This window comes from Catharus ustulatus, chromosome 6 (assembly GCF_009819885.2).
Source record: "Catharus ustulatus isolate bCatUst1 chromosome 6, bCatUst1.pri.v2, whole genome shotgun sequence".
Taxonomy (NCBI): Eukaryota; Metazoa; Chordata; class Aves; order Passeriformes; family Turdidae; genus Catharus; species Catharus ustulatus.
In genome coordinates, this window is record NC_046226.1 from 36459770 (window position 1) to 36480392 (window position 20623).

The 20623-nt window shown below is 41.4% G+C and overlaps 1 protein-coding gene across 9 annotated transcripts in view; it reads right to left on the reverse strand.

Moving 5' to 3' along the window:
• Positions 1-20623, reverse strand: part of DPF3 (double PHD fingers 3) — a 155260-nt gene that overhangs the window by 112664 nt on the left and 21973 nt on the right. The gene's annotated exons all lie outside the window — the stretch shown is intronic.

Consider the following 20623-nt stretch of genomic DNA (forward strand, 5'->3'; position numbering starts at 1 on the left):
CCCAGAAAAGTGGTTACCATCCTTGGAGGTATTTAAAAGACATTTAGATGTGGAACTCGGGTGCTAGGTTAATAGTTGGACTCAATTATCTCAGTGGCTTTTTCCAACCTATATGATTGTATAACAGTCAACACTATGTGCAAGAGTAGGTTTTGACATGAGAATGTTAAAATTGTAAAACAGCACATAACCGATTTGTAGAAACAAACAGAAACAAACTGAAGAGTCAGTCTTACTGTAAGACCAAGAAGTCAGCTTCTTCTTTAAACCTAGCACATTCTGGAGGACATAATGGTCTCTCTGCCCTCTTTAACAGAAACAGATCTAAACAAAATCATTGCATACGGGAACTTTCAGTGGGGAAAACCAGGAATAAGCAGAAATGTCTGCTTAGCAGAGCTACAAGGAAGCAAGAGAGGAGCAGCAAGCAGGCCCCTTCTCCAGACCCCTGTGCATTTTCATTAATGTTACAATAGTCCCCACTTGAAATAAAATTAAACACCACCTCTTCATGCCCCTCAACACTATCAATAAATTTTTCCTGCTGTCACTGCGGTTCTTCCCCTTCTGGAGGGTATGGAGACTACACAGGGCCTAGAGGTATATACCAATAAGAACCATACAGTAATCAACTTCACTACTGAGACATTTCAGACAACATGCTGCCCTTGTTCTCCCAGCTGAGGGCTGCTAGATCAATTGCTTTGTGGCATGTCCCTATGCTGCAGGTGCCACCTGATATAACCTACTTAAGGGCTGAGTCTCAGTGAAAGTCAACACTCCACCACACACATAATGACAAATATGCAACACTGAAGGCTGCTGAGCCCTATTTTTCATCACTGAAGTCTGCAGACCAAAATGTGCAGCACAAACTAGGCATTACAAAGTGGCAGTCCCAATTCCTGAAGAAAGATCTGCACCAGGCCAGAAAAACTTATTCACTTCCAGCCAAGTGTAAATGCTGCAAACTTTTTGGTCAACACAGGCACCTGGTTTCAATCTACAAACACTGCCTGTGTCTATAAATCTCTCCTCCTGAGGGCTTTACTGAATTATACCCCACAGGAGCCCCTTGAGAGATTTATCTTCTCTTCTGCTGATAGAGGAGCTAAAGTCATGGGGACGATGTGAACCATCTCCAAGCACAGGACCTGCTACATTACCTTCAACACCTGCACTATTTTAATCAACCAGACATGCTTTATCTGCTTCCTTGCCTACTACATGGCCCTTCTGTGCCACAGCCCCACAATCAGTTAAAGACAGCAGTAGCTTGCACTGACCTTAAAATAGATGTCCTCTACCCTTCTCCTCCTGCTGTTCCCATCACATGTCTGTCTCCCCCCCTATGCCACACAAACTCTCTTACAATCACTAACTGTAAAAGAAAGATGTAAAAACAAAGCAAAATGTTTTAAGCACAATGGGTTCTCCAGCCTTAACCATTTCACATCTGGTAGTGTCAGGTTGGGACATATATAGTCAGAGCTGCTGGCAGACGAGACTGCAGCACCAGCTAAAACCAATTACAGACCTACGCCATCAGTCAACACGTCCTACACATCCTGCACTGATGCAGTTGGCTTTTCTTTTTTCATATTTTGAAAGAGATGGAAGCAAGGAGGTTTTAAGAGTTGTCTCTGTTGTTGCAATGTATCTCAAGGATCCTCACTCTCAGAAGTCATTAACTTGTTAACTCAGCCTCATTTTACTCTGTTAGTCCCTTCAAAGTTTCTGCCATCCGTGCTGCAGAACAAGTGGGATCATACAGACACACTGAAGAGGACAAGACAGTTTCCCCAGAAACATTAGTCAATGTTATTGTGTCCACTACCTTGGGCCTTCCAAAAGGCCACAAAGTTCAACTTTTCTGCTATTTTTTCTTGCTGTTCCTCTACCCCTTCTTGTTTCATCCTGCACTACCAACCACACATCCTTCTATCCATCCACTCTGTCCAGTTTATCTCTGCATGCAAGCAAGACATTAAGGTACTTCCAAGGGCAAATATAACAAAAAACATGGCTGGATCTCTCGTTAAGAGACTACCCTTGAGAGAAGCCCAGACGTGGTTCCCTATTCACCTAGATGATACTGTGAAGGTGCACCAATAGAGCCTCCAAAGAAGAAAAAGGCAGTGTTTAGTGGGAGATCACCTGAGAGACAGAACAGAAATCCCTTCACAATGGATAGTCTGCACAACTGTGTCAACAGGAAGAACTATTACTCTTGTCAACCTATCAGCAAAAAAGTGCCTCTCTTTCAAAAAGAGCCATTCATAAGAGACAGGCATAACCCTTGTGATATTGCTCACACTGGATGCACCATAGCAGAATATGATGGAGCTCATCACTGCATGTGCTGTGATTTTTTACACCCTCTCTCCACCTTTGCACGCTACAGAATCCCATTATACTAAATCCCAGTGGTGATTCAGAAAGAAAAAAGTTTATGAACATTGTATTCCATTTAAATTAATGTTTCTGCCAGCGGAAGCTATGTATATTAACTTTCAGCAGAGAAGCAAAGGCAAGCTGAAGCAACAACTGCTTCAGCTGCACAACTGCAGCTCAGAATGCATGCATATAGTGCCTTGGCCTACAGCCATGCAGCGTGATGCAGATAACCAGAGTCACATGTTCAGTTCAAGTGTAATGACTCCAGCTTTTCATCAAGCTATGATATGTAAACAGTGTGTCTATAAATAAATAAATATGCCTCTTCAATGCTCTCGGTAGCCGCAACAATCTTCTGTTATGTGTTAAAACAAACAGACAGAAACTTTGCTGCTTCTGGATCAGATCACACTGCATCCAGTACAACCACCAAGTACTTGTACATCAAGTACTTGGTGATGTCTCAAGTACATCGCCAGCAGAAGGATTTCAGAACAACCCCAAACTACCAAAGCCCCAGTGACTCAAGAAATAAATCAGAATCCCTTCGGATGCTCTGCAATTTATAAAAAATCCCAGGCGGTACAGAGTGCACAGCTGGTATTTCATGAAGCAACATTCTGCCCTCAGTTCTGAGTCACTGTTGAATCAAAGCCCACACTTGATGTTAATGGAACACTGTGCAGATGCCCAAATCGCCTCTGAGGTGGAGGTTCTGACAGACCATGATTGCTTGAGGTCCTGTACAAATTATCATATGAGTAAAATGGACACCAGGAGCAGACCACACTTCACTAAAACTCATCAGTGAATTTGACCTCATGAAAACAAAACACAAACTTATTTCTATAGGAAGAAGGAAGAGGAGCTGTACGGTGATTTTGTAATACTCATGCTAGGCTTTGAACCCTCCTGGGAAAAGCACTCACCTTCTGTTCCATCCACAAGGAAAACTTCTGTACAGTGGGGTAGGAAGGGTGGAAATCTCTTGTAACAAAGCTTCCAGTAATAGGAATACAACCAACTTCAAAGTTCAATTCCTATCAAAACATCTTTAACCTCCTGTTAACAGAAGTCATACTGAAGGTCACTGCACAGAAGACATAAAAAAAGAAAAGCTAATGCACCTCTCTTTGCTTACACTGCAGTTTTGACAATTCTTTGTTTAGATCTGGATATTGCCATTTTTCACAACTTTCATACAAAGAAATGAGGAAAAAAAATAATTCAAAGCTGCTAGAAGACAAATCTAATGCCTGAGTCTTCTGACTTTAAAATTCATGCTAGCAGTCCCTTTCAATGCCTCCAGTTCAGAGTATTTTTCCATCTTCTTCCTCCAAAACTTGTACAGCCAGAAACAGACAACATATTTCCATGTTGTAACTACCCTTATAAATATTTTATAATGTACCTACACTTGTACTTGAATGAACCCGATATAGGAAATTCACAACTAAATTTTTAGCCTATAGATAATTCTTGAACTAAAATAAACTGCCTCCTCTCAAACATCAGCAATTTGGGGCAGGCACACAAAGCTGGCTAATTTTTTCAGGTCTAACTTACTGCTTTGGGAGGTTTTATTACAGCTGTCTAGCCAGCCACCTTGGAATCTCACTAGCAAATCGTTTTAGTTGTGATTTGGACACAAACTGCCTGGTCTGGCACTGCCTAGTTTGAGCTAAGATTCCACTTGAGCACAGCCCTGCTCTGGGAGAGCAGAAACGTCTGCCTTTCCTGCAGGCTCACTATCCCACAAGAGCATTTTCACTCTATTTTGGCTATTCTACTCCTTTTTGCAAGCAGGAATGTAAAAGCGATAGAGGAAGCAGTTTTACCTTTTCAGAAATTTTTCATTCAAGATAGTTTGATTCTAGTAAAGATTCAATTTTCTTCTTCATTAAATCTGAACTTATTTTCCTATTCCCATTGTTGCTCAGACTCCCTGATGTACAGTACAAAAATGACCATTTGCACAACTGCCTCTGCCTAGTGTACCTAACTTTTGCTCTTTATACTAATGGGACAAGTGAGAAGTGAACCCAGGGTTGTACTTTATCTGCTAGATGCCAAAGTACCATCAACTGGTGCAGGTCAACAGACACCTTGACCACCACATTTTTCTTTATGAGGTTCATAGTTAACTGTGAAGATCCATTACAAAAAAAGTTACTGGCAAGTAATAGCATCCTTGTGAAGCATGAGAAGCCCCAGTTCTGAGCCATTTAAACCTGTAGTGAAGACTAAAAGAACTCAAGTTTTTCAGCCACATTTTTAAATAAAGAGGAGGAGGGAAAACCACAAAGAAATACATTGAGAGAATTTAATGAAACTTGCATCCTCACACAGTGTCTTGGGAACCAAAATCTCATCAACAGCAGTCAGATTAGAATACCATTAGCACTGTACTACAGTAAGCCTATTTCTTCAAGACCACACATGCCAAAAACTGTTCTGAAGAGCAAATTACCTAAAAAGATTTCTGCTGGGCATGAAAGTCCTCATGTAGCATCATCTGCAATGGTGATAGTACCACCATACCAGAGGTTACTAGCCCAGTTTTGTTGAAGAAGGTTTCCAATTTTCATCAAGCAAAAGAAACTGGGTTAGGTTGAATAGCTTAAATTGGTGGCCAGAACTAAACCAATTGATGTCACCTGGAATGAAAGCACACAAGCTGCTCTGCTGGGAGGCTGTGGCAGCAGCAATTTCTGGAAGCAAGGAAGTTACAAGTCACTTATAATTGCAACATCACTCATCAAAAGGTGTCTATTTCTGGACTAACTGCATTGGTTAAAATATATGCATGCTTAACTCATTGTCTTTCTTTTGCATTGTATAATATATTGATTTACCTTAAACCAACCACTTACCAATTTACTTTCTAGCTGAAATAATAAAAATCCAGTCATCTTACATATTCAAGGCCTAGTAATGGTACAGATTAGCAGGGTAACCTGTGAGAAAGTTTCCATTCCTGATGACAATATTAGACAAGCTCATCAGGAAGAAGATTCAACTTAACAGATCTGTAAGTCCAGCAACAAGAACTAACTTCAGTCAAATCTATTTAAATGTGGAAAGAAACAAGTCTACGTGGCTACAACAAGCCTGTAGTAAAGTATGTTATCTCATTTGTCCTAAAGAAAGCCTTGCCTCTGATGTGGAAAGCTTTCACAGGGTCACAGAGTACCAGATATTCTAATGATAAATCTTTGATCTATTACCTGGTTTCTAGAGACAGAATTTGTTCCTGATGTAGGTCCACTGAAGTAAAAGCTACGCCAAAGATGAACTCCCTGGTTAAATATTGGAGAAAATACCACATTACAGGAACAAAACAAAAAGTGATTTCACACCATGTAACTGTTAAGTATCTTTTCTAGCAGGAAAAACAAGGTTATGGAGAAATTAAAGTGGCAGCTGACCTTAGGAAGAAAATCAAGGTACATGTTAAGACTTCAACACTTGCTTTGCACAATATCAGTTACACTTGTATTAGCTAAAAACACTAGGTGAGAGCACTCTAATTGAGCTGTATACTTGAGAACTTGAACTCTTGCCTCTTGCAAAAAAAGCAACACCTGTTCATAAGAAATAAACGGATGGACCACTCACTGTTCCAAAGTGACTGAAACAATAACCAAGCCTGTGTTTTGTGTTTGCTTTAATTCCCTCAATGGCCATTCTTATCCTTGGCTCAAACATGCTCTGGAGCTTGTGACTGGCTCTTGCTAAACTCTGCTCTCTCACACAGCAGGAATTCCAGCCTGGTTGAAAATTTTTACTTACTCCCATGATACATTTTGTTCCAGTGCAAATCCTAGGGACAGTGAGTGAAGCTGTTTCTCAGGTGACCATGAGCCAATCACTTGAAGACAGAAATTCCCAATCAGTCATCAAGAGTTTTCACTAGTATCCTTCAGGACAGCCTATGAAATAGGGTCTTCCAGCTGCAGACCCCTGACTTCCCTTCCCCACTATTCTCAGGAGTACCTTAGTGCTTACAAGAGATGTACTGAGATTCCTGCTGGAAACTGCTTCCCAACATTCCATCTTTGATTACGCAAGATGCTCACTCAAGGGCTGATGTGTAAATGTGAAGTAATTTGTTTAAATACATATTTCTTTGGCCAGCCTTGTGCTGTGCCCTGTCATTCAGTAAAGCCACATTAGATTCCTGTCTCAGGCTTTTTTTGTTGAGCTTTTTCTTTCCTCCCTAGAGTGACAGGCTAATTAAGGAGTGACAGAGACTGTCTCAGAAGAGTCCTGTTCAAATATCAAAGCAACAGATGCAGCAAGACAGACAGACCTTCACTGCTAGCTGAAGCAGCTCTATCCCAGTGCACCATGCCACCACTGGCTTGTCACATAACATGAAAGAGACTCTGGTTTTCTTTTATCACCTCTCTAAACCAAGAGAACTGTGCGAGTTGTAGGAATTAAACCAGTGAAATCCAGGAACAACAGGAGAATCAGGTCTTTGGTGTTATAAAATCAACCTTAAGCAGACAAAGAAAAAGCGGGGGAAAGTAATCTCACATGTATCAGAGAGGAATGTTGGCTTTGTTTAGCCAGTGACTTCAGCAAAAAAGAAATTAGCTTATGATAGCTGCAAAATAAAGTTGAATCCATTGTGCCATTGCTATCAGGCAGTATCAGAATTTGATCTAAGTGGAATACATTGCTCTGTAACCCACAAAGGGCAGAGGCCACTTACTAATGAACAAGGGGGTGAACAGCAGAGTCATGCAGCTCCCCAGAAACATCCTGCTCTGCTCCCCCACCTCCACTCTGAGATCAGGCTGTACAGAGCAATTCTTACCTCTTTCATTTCGGCCATAACCACCACTCAGTACATCATTAGGACTGCCTGAGCCAAACCCACTGCTCTCCACAAAACCACAGCTACTCTAAAGCATTATGTCACTGGGATGGCTCAAGCCTTTGAGGATTCACCTGAGACAGGATATAGGAAACTACATACTACTGTAAAAAAAAGCACACTGTTTGTCCTCTCAAATAACACAGAACCACAGTGAACACTTGCTAAAGGCTACACTGAGGTAAGTCCTGTGTGCATATTTTCAAAGGAAAACTGTATCTGCCCAAACAAAGAATTTTAAGGATTTGTATCCCTCAGCCTGGCATTGATACAAAGGTGATGAACAAAATGTTCCTTCACAGGCTTCTGTTCTGTACCTTACTGTGGTCATTATACCGTCACAGAGTGAAGCTAGACTTTCCACTGAGATCCTGACCACTGCCCAGAGATTTCCTGTTTGGTACTATGAAAAGGTGATTTATTTATGATTTTTATTTTTAATTGCTTAAACTGGGTAAAATTTTCAGAAGTTTACATCTTCTCCTTGAGTTACTACATTTGCACAATTCCATAGGTGGGCATGCCACATTAAGGACAAATGAAACAGAAAGAGTCTAATGTGAGGAATTTACAATCTAAATTAAGCATAGCACAGCAAAGGTGACAAAAACCAGCAGCATAGGAGGACACATGCCTCAGCAGCAAGAGCTTACAGGATCTGTTCAGCAGGCGTAATGAACTTAATGATTCTTTTTCTCCTATCATTTCACTCCCCACTTCCCCCCATTCATAATATTTAAATCTGCAGACAGTGAACTCACTCTTCATCTCAGTGAAGTAAATGGCAACATTTCAAATTAGTTTAGTAGCATCAGAATTTGGCTTCATATGTGGCATAAAAGCCTGGGGTGCAGAATAGCAAAGGAAGGCTAGCCTAAAAGGAGTGGATTTTGTGAATGGTTTGGAGGAAAGTTGAGCAGCACAATGCACAGGGTCAAAGAGGCATCGTTATATGATACATGAAAATGCACAGAGACATTTATGGCAGGAGAATGCTGGAGCAATTCAGCAAGCTGAATTAGGAGAAAAGCTGGCACAATAAATAAAGCATCTAGATACAGGAGGTGAAATTCTATTCCTGATTTCACCTATATAAAGCCACTGACTGTCACTGCAAAGAGAAAAATATATAGTTGAAAGAATCAGAAAGGTCAGGAGAGAGCAATGCAGTGTATTGAAGGCAGGGATCTGGTGCTAGAGTTGGAGGAGTCAAAAAAAACATCACAGGGGGTCTGCCAGGTGTGGGCAGGGCAGGAGACACTGGTGGTTGGCCCAGGGCAGAGGAAGATATGTTTTAACAATCATCCTGTTGTTCTTGTATAAAACAAGAGAGGGGGAGGCCCAAAGGATGAGAAAAGGGGCACTAAAGAATGGGCTAATTAAAAATGGCAATTAGTGGCACTTCAGCCTCTTAATTGAAACAGAAAGCAATAGAATGACCTTTGTTATATGTAAAGAGTCAGCATTTCTGCTTGAAAAAATGTAAGTACAATCAACATGAGAGGATGTTTATAAAGGTAAACATGCAGTGGGTGAGTAGATATCTTTGGAATGTAAAATAAGGTAATTTACAACAGTATTGAAAAGTGATATTCCCCAGATTGCAGGAAATATCAGACCACAAATCTTTGGGACAGGTTGGAAGGGGAGGTAAAAGAGCATAGCAAAATGAAATATAATCCTAATAGGATCTCAAAAATCATAAACAAAAAATAATATTCAACTGTGTGTTCTCTTCTCCAAAAATATCACAGGGAGTTTCCATGGTACAGTAGAGGCATCAGGGAAGAGACTTCAGCTGTACCAGGAGCCACCATGGGAATTAGCACCATCTGCTCCACAAAGCAGAGAAGGAGGAGAAAGGGAAAGGGATGGGCAACACAAGCTGAAACTTGGTAACAAACTGCATCTCTACTCTGCAGACTACTCATAGAACGTCAGCAGCATCGCTAAGGAAAAAACAGGCGCAGCAAATATGTTGCAGAAACAATAATGATTTGGGTTGGATGGCACCTTAAGAATCACTTAGTTCCAACTTCCCTGCCATGCACAGGAAGCATCAGCCACATATAAATATTAAAAGTAAAATAAAATATACATGGTGGCGGTGCTGATAGGGAATAAAGAAGGAGAATGATCCCATTCATTTCCTTGTGTACCCTGGAACACTTCCAGCAAAGTCCACGAGGTAACCAAGATTTATAACACTTGTAAGGATCTGGTCCAATGAGTTCATTTTCTTGCACTACTGCATTATGAATTTAACAGAGTAAGTTCCAGGGAAGGGTCCTGTCACCCTTACTTTATTTGGAATCAACAGCACCAGTACAGAGGTTCCCCAGTTGGTGTAGACATCATGTTTACACCAGAAAAGGAGAGCCTGTAGAGGTCACATTTTGTTTAATGGAAAGAACACAAGTCTCCACACACACAGCCAAATGTTATTAGTCTCACTTAGCTGAGTAGTTCCACGATTGCTGATGAGAGCAAGGCACTCCAAAATGCTGGACTTGCTTACCTGAACAGACTCACTGACTTCCTCCTCACTCCAGATCATCTACAGATAGCAAATTCTGGTGCTAATGGTAAATGTGCCCAGTGCTGGGCTCCAGCTGCCACATGAGAGCCGCAGCATTCTGTGCTATCAGGAACTGCACTGCCAAGGATTTGTGTGTGCTATTTAAATGGCTGTAGTGCATTAGGATGGCTAGCATCTCCTGACAGGCCAAGGAAAAGAAGCATGAAGAAGTTATAAGCCTGTAGCAGGAGCTGCTTATCACTTTTGTCCTATGAAAATCTTCTGTAAGTATCTAGTTAAAATAAATGTCTTCTTCATTTCTCTCAGGAAGAACAAAAGCCTGCATAGACCAAAGTCTGAGTCAACACAGATTATGTAAAACGCCTAGAAAGCATCAAATGCCAGAACGAACTTTGTTTTCAAAATATGTGATGGACCAGCATAAAATCTCAGCCTAGTCATTCTTCAAACTTGAGAGTAACAAAATATTGGTTGTAACTAGATCCAGCTTCAAGAGGAGACCTCTATTCACTAAGATTGAATGCAACAGCACAGGGAAGCATCTGAGTGTGCACAACAAACTGCTCTGAAGCCCTGACTGGGATTTTCCAGCAGTGGAGCACTCTTAAACCAATTTTTCACTTTAATCCCTGACAGTTATTCAACTGGAGTTATAGTCTTCCTCCTCATTTCATAAAACCATAGAATGGTTTGGATTGGAAAGATCATCTCACTACAGCCCCCTTGCATGAGCAGAGACACCTTCCACTAGACCAAATTGCTCAGAGCTCCATCCAGCTTGGCCTCAAACACTTCCAGGAATGGGGCATCCACAGCTCCTCTGGGTAACCTGTTCCAGTGCCTTACCACCCACACAGTAAAGGATTTTTTTCCTAATTTATTCAATCTAATTCTACTGTCTTTCCATTTATAGCCATTCCCCCTTGACCTGTCACTACATGTCCTTGTAAAAAGTTCCTCTCCAGCCTTCTTGTATGTCCTCTTTAGGCACTGGAAGGTGCTGTAAGGTCTCCTTAGAGCCTTCTCTTCTCAAGAGTGAACAAGTCCAACTCTTAGTCTGTCTTCACAGGAGAGATGCTATGTTGTCTTCATTAGGAAAACATTAATCCAAGTCAAACTCTATACAAAGCATTTACACTACTAACACATGTTATCAGGTAACATGGTTACCTGGTTATTAACAAGGTAAACTCTAAGTTTCAGCCAAGGGATCTAGATAATGGTTCACATGCCAAAAAAGCCCTAATCCTAGAAACAGAGTTAACATGGGAAGGCCCCCAGGCAGGGTCAGGAAATTGAAGAATACCAACTGCTTTTCTTCATCTACTTCATATCTGGCACAAAACAAAGGATCACAAGAAACAAAGAGAGAAATTACACTGGTCATTTGAGTGACCAGCAATTGAAACTCTGCAGCTCCTCCTATTTGGGTTACTCTGAAATACTTCAAAAGTAGTTATGAAATCATGCTAAACCTAAAGAAATGCCAGAAAAGAAACTTAGTCTCACCCCAAGTTTTGAGGCTGGCCCCAAGGGGAGAGAGCCTGAGCACTTCTAAAGGAGCAGGGTACTAGTGCTACAATTCAAGGCTATCTTTAGCTCCAGCAAACTGAGAACTATTTGCTGGTTATCAAAATAGTGCATGCATAAATGAGAGAAACAGGATGTGGCAAAACGACTAGAATCATTTAAATTTTATTCCGAATCAAGTCTCTGCCAGCCTCGATGCCATATATGGAACATCTCCCCTGCAGGTGCAAGAGGTTTCTGTAGGATTTGCTCTTGCATGTAGTATCCCACAGACTAATATTTTAATAGATACAACCGTTGATTAGTTGAATATTCTTTTTCCGGTGTGGGGGGCAGGGAGGAGAGAAGGAAGAGGAGGTGGAGAAAGAAGTATGCAAGCTGCAGGTTTGGGAGGGCTCTTTCCCTTTCAGAGGCCCAGCTGTATAAACCACATATAGCAATATAACAAACTACCTGGTCAAACCATAAGCAAGTTTAAATAAGAGTTTGAGGGAGGAAGACATGAGGCATTTCACAAGGGAATAGTCTATCTCACACGGGGATGGGAGAATTGATTTTCACAACAGGAGATAAAGCACAGCAGATAAAACTGATACTTTTTGATCTGCCCAACAGAAAGCAGTAGCTGAAATGATGACCTACCTGAAGGAGCAGGGATCAGGCTGGGAGAGCAGCAGCCAGGCAAGTACCATGCCAACAGCATGCTGCAAAAGCACCAAGGCAGAAGATCCAAATTGCCCTTCCAAAAGGCACAGGAGCATTATTCACTCTACATCAAAACCAGTTCCACATCCCAGCCTCCATAGTGAGCCCAATCTTGAACAGCCACTCCAAAAACTAAGTTGCACACAATGAAGTACATGTTTTTAAGAGAACCTTGTCAGCAGGAATAGTACATTAATCATTTGTCTTTAAATACAACTGTAAAAGAGGGGAAAGCTGTCTTCAGAGTGTCCCCAGGGCCTCCCTCTGTCCTGCCAAGCATATCTAAAGGCTTTACTTCCCTGACTGAGAAGCTCCAGTGAGCCCAGAGCCTGTGACAGAGATGCAGCATCATTTGTTGATTCATGAAACATTTAGCAGAAGACAGTTGCTCTCTGCCCAGTCGTAGTCTCTCTATGACCAACTCTCTGTCCCTCATACAGTCTCCAATCCAGTTTTACCTCATTTGCTCATTTGGGTTTGGAAGTCCACCTAGCACAAGGCCAGGAAACATCCCATGACTTGACATGTCCATTCTGGTGCCTTTGTACAAAATATTGAATCTAAGCAAGAAATTCCTGACCGTGAGGGGGACTGATTTGCATGTGAGGAATGAGGAAAGAGAGGAAAAAGAAGAGAAGTACTGCTGGTCCTCATTTGCCTGGCCATGAATCAGACTGGTCTACAATGCCAAAGGCAGCTGAGCAGATAGTTCAGAGTATGACTTCATATCAGCTACTCATCTTCCTTGCATTTTTGTTTATTGATCATGAAGTGGGGCAAAAGCAGGCACCTTTCCTGAAAAAAACAAACAAGCTAGCTTCCAAACCAGGTGAATAAGTTAAGGAAGGCTAAATATATTCTGGCAAGCGCCAAAGAGCCTCACTTTGTTTCGGTTTGAGATAGGTTGTCATCATACACAAAAAAGGGCCAGTCAATAAAATCTGCATGAATCATGTTCTCTTTCTAACTCCAGGCAACTTTATTAGGAAGAATTCATTTTCACATGCCTTCTGTGTAGCCAGTCAGTCAATACACAGGAATGGTCAAGTGCCTACTTCGATTCTCAGAAGGCATCAACAGTTCTCAACTCACTTTCAGTATCAAAAAAGCATAAAGCAAGTGTTGCCAGTTCCCATGGATTGATTTCATGTTTTCTGCAATGTGGTGTTCTTCCTCTTCTATTCCAGAGTGTTATGACTAGCACAGCTGTAGTTTTCATAGATATAAAAGTGTTTCTAACTCTTGGGTTTGCAGGGAATATCTTGGACTTGTAAACTAAAGGCTCAAAATCCAATATGTAAAAATAAGCATTCAAAAAGGCACCATTTAAAAAAAATGGCTTTTAACCTTCCTGAAGAGAAGGATCAACCTGTGTCTCAATTTTCAGATGAGCAGTACTTCAACCCCACACAACGGATCTGAACATGACCTAGCAGTTTGCCCAGGTGGCCAAGAAGGCCAAAGGCATCCTGGCCTGTATCAGCAATAGCGTGGCCAGCAGGACCAGGGCAGTGATTTCCCCCCTGTACTCCGCACTGCTGAGGCTGCATCTTGAACCTTGTGTTCAGTTTTGAGCCTCTCAATGCAAGAAAGAAACTGGGGTGCTGGAGCATGTCCAGTGGAGTTGGTAAAGGATCTAGAACGTAAGCCCTATGAGGAGCAGCTGAGGGAGCTGTGGTTGGAAAAAAGGAGTCCCAGGTGTAGCCTTATCAGTCTCTACAACTCCCTGAAAGGAGATCATAGCTAGGTGGGGATCAGCCTCTTCTTCCAGTCAGTGATAGGAGGAGAGGAAATGGTCTCAAGCTGTACCATAGGAGGTTCAGGTTGGACATCAGGACAAATTTCTTCATAGAAGGGGTTGTTAAGTGCTGGAACATACTTACCAGGGTGGGGGGGAGTCACCCTCCCTAGAGGTGATCGAGAAATTACTGGATATGGCCCTTAGTGCTATGGTCTAATTAGACAAGGTGGTGATTGGTCAAAGGTTGAACTCTATGATCTTACAGGGTTTTTCCAACCTAAGTCATTCTGTAACCAGCAATAGTCCTGGTTATAATACAAACTTCTGCTTTGTTCAACATGGCACAGTCAGAGAACTATGATTAGAACTTATTGGCTTAACAGCTCTCTTTACTGAATCTGTTTGCAAAATTATTTTCTCATCTCTGGAGATTTGTTGCCCTCTCCCACAACAGTACAAGAATCTATAAGTCTTAAAAAAGGGCATAAACCGACAATACATTAAAAAATGTCTTTAAGTCAATTACAGTGCTTTACTTTGATTTTAACCTCTGGGGTCTTGTGAATTATTAAGTGATTTCCACTTTAAAAGAAATAAATCAGAAAATATCAAAATGGAATATTCTTACGTGTTCTAAAACTTTTCTGAAAAAAAACTGCAGCCATTTGAATTAGGAAGTTTATTCAAAAAGTAACTGTGTTCCGCAAACTGGATTGGTTTTGATGAATTGGCATAGTCCAGTCCAAAACATTCAATGAAAACAGCCTCCAATCTCCTCTGGAATCCTGCTCCCTCTCTCTACCTCACAAGTTGAACACACAGCATTCTGTTCCTGGTCAGACCCTAAAGAGGGTTCAGATAACTCTTCAATAACTCTTCAAGAAAGTCCAGTCTTGCATTCATATGTACCTTAGACATTCTCTGATTATAGACATGTGAAGATTAAAATTTTCAGTTAAAGAATATAGCAGTGTTTCTTTGAGGCCTTCCATTTTGTTTCAAGGTATTAGAAGCAAGAAAGCTAAAAATACATATGAAATCCAGAGAGGAGGGAAGCTGCCCTAACAGAAGACTCCACCTTCAACCACACCTTTCATTTCTTTGTACTACTTCTCCAAGACCAGTAATATCGCTGAACTAAAACAAAGTCCACACCTTTCTATGAAACATCTGTTGTAGAACGTGAGTTACCAAAATTCATCTTTGCTTTTTCCACACAGCTTCTCATGACAGTAACCTACTCTTGCATGTATGGTATGCATAGCATAGAATTTGTAAACTGGAGAGTGGAGGTGCTTCAATTTATTTTCCTGTGGACAAGCACTAGAAACACCATTAGAGCTACCTCCCTTGGAGAGAAGCCATAGGCTTAAAAGGGTCATGAAGCATAAAATATCTTCTCATTCCTTTGAATGAAGGAGCCTTTGATCTTTTAAGGCAAGTGAGAGAGTCTAGTAAGATCTTGACTGTAAATATGCTGTAGATAAATGAAAGAACCCTGCAATCACCAAAATACAAGGAAGAGTACTTCTTTTCCTCCTTCATCACCCCTCCTTTTCCTAAAGTTAATACCTCAGTAAATGTGAACTCCCACTGAAGCAAGTAATTTAACATTAGCAGAAGGCTTCGCCTCCAAATCTCAGAATTCCTTTTTGAATCTGCTTCTGGGCAGGTGCCCTCAACAGACTGTGTACCCAACCAGCTGGGTGCATACATGTACACATACACATGTAGAAACAATCTCAGCTAACCATGAGGAGCAATCTCAGGTAATCATAATGCACAAAATAATTACAGGTTGTCTCTCAATAGGCCCTTTTAAGACTTTTTACAAGTATGCATCAACTAACCCTTAAACACTCCTTTAGTGCAGATGAGGTTTATTGTTTTCCTTATATAGGAAACAAAACTGAATCCCTGAGCATTTAAATAACCTGTCCAAGGACACTAAGTATGCAAGAAACACAAGTTGGTTGTTCTGACTCACGATGACTGAAATTCAACTGCTAGGCATGCTTCTCATTCTAGTTTCTCCAGGCAGGTTGCAGAGTTCATTCACATCTTCAGGAAACACAGAATGTGAATTGTCCAACCTGACTAGACAAACAAGAGGAAGGAGGCTCATCTTTTAGATACTTACATCTCAGCCTCAACTTTCCTGCCCAAATAGTATTATCTGAGCTCAAGAAAAAAGAAAGGTAGGCTTCTAAGCTTTTTGGAACCTCAACCTAGCAAAGGAGATGTGTCCTCTTACAGCTTCAGGTATTCAGTGATAAGTGGAGAGTCTCATGCTATGCAACTTTAGCAGGTGTCACGTGAGAGGGTCAGAGGTTCTGTTTCTGTTTAAAAGCCTTGCTTTCACTGGAAAATGGGAACAGCTAAGCAGCATGTTCAAAAAGTAACACTAGCTGGGGCAGAGCAGGGTAAAGGGAGGCATGGTAAGGATTTCATAAAGCTCTTTTCAAATTAGGAGCTGCAGTCAGAAACCAGTATCATTGCATTGCTACCTCCAGTGTACCCAACTCAACTGTTATTGCTCTATAGCTGTACCCTTTATTTCTGGCATTATGTTTTTCTTATATTATGACTTTTTCTCTGTATAGTGCAGTTTTTCCAATAATGACTGTTTCAAATTCATCTTGCTACTTCAGAATACATGATCAAAAATGACAAATACAATATCCTATCCCACGCAAAACCTACTGCTTCCAGCACTCATTTAAAGTGTCTGTATTGACACCTGTGACAAGGGTTTCAGAGAGGGTCTGAAATGATGCAGTCAGGTGAACTTCTATTGGGAACACCTCAGTGTGGCTCTTAGCAAGCTGTCTCCAAGATGACTGACAGTCATGAGAAATTTAATATACATATGCATATAAGATTACATAAATAATATCCAGAGAGAAGCATGTTTTGTCATGCTTACCACAAGTGTAGGGACCAGCAACTCCTAAATGCTATGTAAATCTTTCTCAAGTCCCAGGCCTCTGAATTCAGTACACCCTTCATTCTCTCTCTCTTTCAATTTCCCAGTTTTAAAAATGGAAATACCATTACATGGCTCCATCACAGGAATTTTCATATTATGACTGGTGTGCTTTGAAGATGTGAACTGCTACCCTGAGCACTTTAATTCAAGGTATGAAGAGTGGACAATGAGAGGCATCATAATAACACACTTTTTTGACTATTTCTGCGCTACATACAGAGTCACAAAGCAGTAATTAAACATGCAAAATCCTGTACAGCATAGACTGGATTCAGCCTAAAGCCTGTTAAGTCTTTTCACTGGCTGCACAAAATTCATCAGCATAGTTCTTCAAAATAGAGTTGCTTTCTTGAAGCTACTCTCCCACCCATAGCTCCAGTGGATGTAGTGAAAGGCATGGTAGTATTTAAGCGGTGACTGTAAGAAGGTGTTCCTCACCAGCAAGTCTACAATGAAGAGAAGCAAATATAGGGCAGATTGTGGCTCCTTTCATAAGGAGGTGTGTTAGGATAGTGGCAGCAGAGGAAGGAGTCTCTGAGGCACACTGCTCAGGATACAGAGATTTCCTGCTCAGAGCTGCCCTGTCACCTGCACAGTGTCCACTGCCAATTTTGAAGCCCTGTCCTGGACAGGGGACAGAAATAAGCGGGGCAATTTCTACAAGAAATTTGTGTGGCAAACTGGAATATTGCATAGCAACTTAAACAATTTTTTTTCCCCATATAATAGATGAGCATCACTCCAAACCATAGCTGGAAGACAATGTCCTTGGGACCACTGCAACACTGCAAATACCAACCTTCTAGAAAACCTTTCCTGACAGAAAATAACTTTATTCTTCCCCCTTAAAGGTGAACAGCACAATGCCTGCATTCTACTTTTATGCACCTGCAACTCATGGGCTGGGCTTTTCCATCCCTTTGTCTTACATGCTTGACATGAATGAAAGACAAGAATATGCTTTCCTTGTGTGTGCTAATTGTTACTGCAAAAATGAGAGTGCAAGGGTGAAGCAGTCATTTAGAGAAACATGAACATTCATTCTATAGCCAATATTTTATATACCAACAGAGCCTGAGTCCCACCTACCCCTCCTTGGCACACCTTGTGCTATTGTTAACCCCTGGTCAGAAGGTGGCAGGTTTCAAAATTAACTATCTATATGCTCTGTTGGTGAACAAAACACTGTATTAGAAAAGTGAATGAACCACCACATCAGGAAAACAGTGAAAACTGAAGATCACTTATCAGATTCTAATTTATACTCATCAGTTTGCAATACTAAAAAGCAGAAAATAGGGAACAACTCAAATTATTCTAGATGGATGGTAAGGGTGGGAGACTGCCTTTGTTGTGTTTGATGATGGAGTATGTTGAGAGCTGTTGAGCATTCAGGACTAAATGCCTCCAGGTGACACAAAGCCTGCAGGATCTTTATGAGAAAGTCTGTCTGAGAAGTGGGGAGGGAGAAGAGCTGGTCAGGTCAGTTTAGCTGCTCACAGGCAGGCAGACCCCAAAGGAATTACTCTCAGGCTTCCACTCGAGATCTCCTTGCCAAACTCAGTGGGCACAGAAACTATGAGCCAATGAGCAAAATAAATGGGATTACATTTCTCAGTCCCTACCAGTTCCTGAGAGAAGGACGGGGGAATGGCACTGGAGAGGGACTCTGTTGGAGCAAACAGCACCTCTGAAGAAGCATTCACTGTTTGTTTAGCCTAAACAACTGGAGTCTCATGATAAAGCTTTGACTTAAGACCCCCTGGTAAGCATTTAAAATCCAGCTTCAAAAAATGTTGCCAGAATCAGACTCTGGATGAAGTAGACAAAAGGTCTGACTTGGCATGGCAAATCCTGCTTAGCAGCTCAAGGGTTAAGCACATGAACCAGAGCAGCAGGGTCTTTGCTTCTGCTTCCTCCCCAAGCAGTAACCCACAAAGCTCCAACGGGACAGTCGCGCAGTTCGTGTCCAAGCTGCAACACCCTGGTGCAGAGGTATCCCAAACACTCTCTTGCCCTTTCCTGCCTCCACTCTTCATTGAAAGGAGTAGGAGGAAAAGGGATTTCCTTCCATTACCAGAGGGTGGAAAAGCAATCAGTGTCCCCGAGCTGTGGTACCCATTTAGTCTATAAGACCCTGAATGCAGAAAAGGGCTTCTGCCTCACACCTCCCCTCAAGAACAAGAATACAATTATCACCATCTTTGGCACCTGCTGCTGAAGATGTGCTTTACTCCCACTGTTCCCCCACTGCACCCCTTCCCAACCTCTCTCTTTCCACTTTGTAACACTGGGTCTGGAAAAGAAATCTTGTCATTTTTCCAGATATGAACCTTCTCATCCAAAATCCCAGCCTTGCCCAAGGATATCACAGCAGGCCCCACAAGCCATCTTCTCCAGGGAACACGGTGGATAGTTAATTGCTGCCATGCTCTTCATTTGCTAAGGTATGCCCAGCCCAGCAGTTCTCAGGGACCAGAACCATGGTAGCTGCCAGCTGGAAGTTCTTTGGGTCAGAAACTGCTCAATTAGTACAAGGAAATCACAGCCTAGTGGGAGCTACTTACAATACTCATTTCTAGTTAATAGTAGTTTTTAAAGGAATTAATTAAAGGAAATGTCTTTAATTTGTATTACAATCTGTCTGTCTGTGTATCATTCCCTTCTGGCCTACAAAACCTCTTTTCATACCTTACCACATCTCTACCATGCTTCCTATTCATTCCCTAATGTCTTTTGCCAGTCACTTTCCCAAACAGGGCCTTGCCTTATGAGCTCTTCTTCAATAAAGCACTTCTGCCTTAGAATCCAAGCAATCATCTTCTCCAAGTTTTCCTGTGTCACCATTCCTTGTAGCCAGCCCTTAGATTTGTTTTCACACCCTCCAAAGGACTTGAGAGTTTGCCCCCACCGCCACTATCTTATTCTTCATTAGCATATGAGGAGAGCACTGCCCTGTGAACTTACACTTGAGAAGAGTTCCTATCACAATTACAGGAAAACCAAGAGATTAGTGAGGAAAAAAACCTGCATACATGGCCCTATCCCATGAGAATACCAGTTTCTTCAAATAAAAAAGCTGCAAACACTTTTAAGAATTGGATGCCTTCTTATCCACAGTCCTTTTCTTTGACTTATTCTCAAAGCTAAGTAGCACACACATGTCTGCACACACATTTTCTTTCCAATTCTTCCCTCAGTCCTGACCTCTAACCCTACTTCAACAGTGGTAACTCATCACTTCACTTTGTCATGGGTTTGCCTATCTTTCTCCATCTCATTTTGGCCTTTCCAGGGATTAAAGAAATAGAATATTCTAATACCTAGAAATATTTCTATTTTCTTCCACTAAAAATAACATCAGGTGAGGAAAAACTGCAATTGAGCTTGGAAGATTGGCAAGGAGACTGTTCCTAGGCCTCTTAAAAAGAAGGGTTAAACTGGATGAGGGGACTCAAAATTAACCCTTTCACAGTGTTATCAACTGCCTTAAAACTTCTAAATGATAGTTTTCAGAGAACCAAAAGAAAATCTTTAACTAGAGCTGAGATTGCACACAAATAAAGGAAAGTGAAACTAAGGCACAATACTCAGATAAACTGAAATATTAACACTAAATTACTGTTTGTGTTTCTATTTTAGCTTAACATATTTTGCTTCATTTTCATGGGCACTCCAGATGTTTCATACACCCTGCAGAACTTCACTCAAAAGGTGGCATATCTTCAACTAGAATGTTTGTTTTCTTGGGGGACTGGGTGTGGTACGTGCTGGGTTTTGGTTGTGGTTGTTTTGGGTTCTTTTAATCTGTGGTTCTGCTCCATAACTGGATGCCTT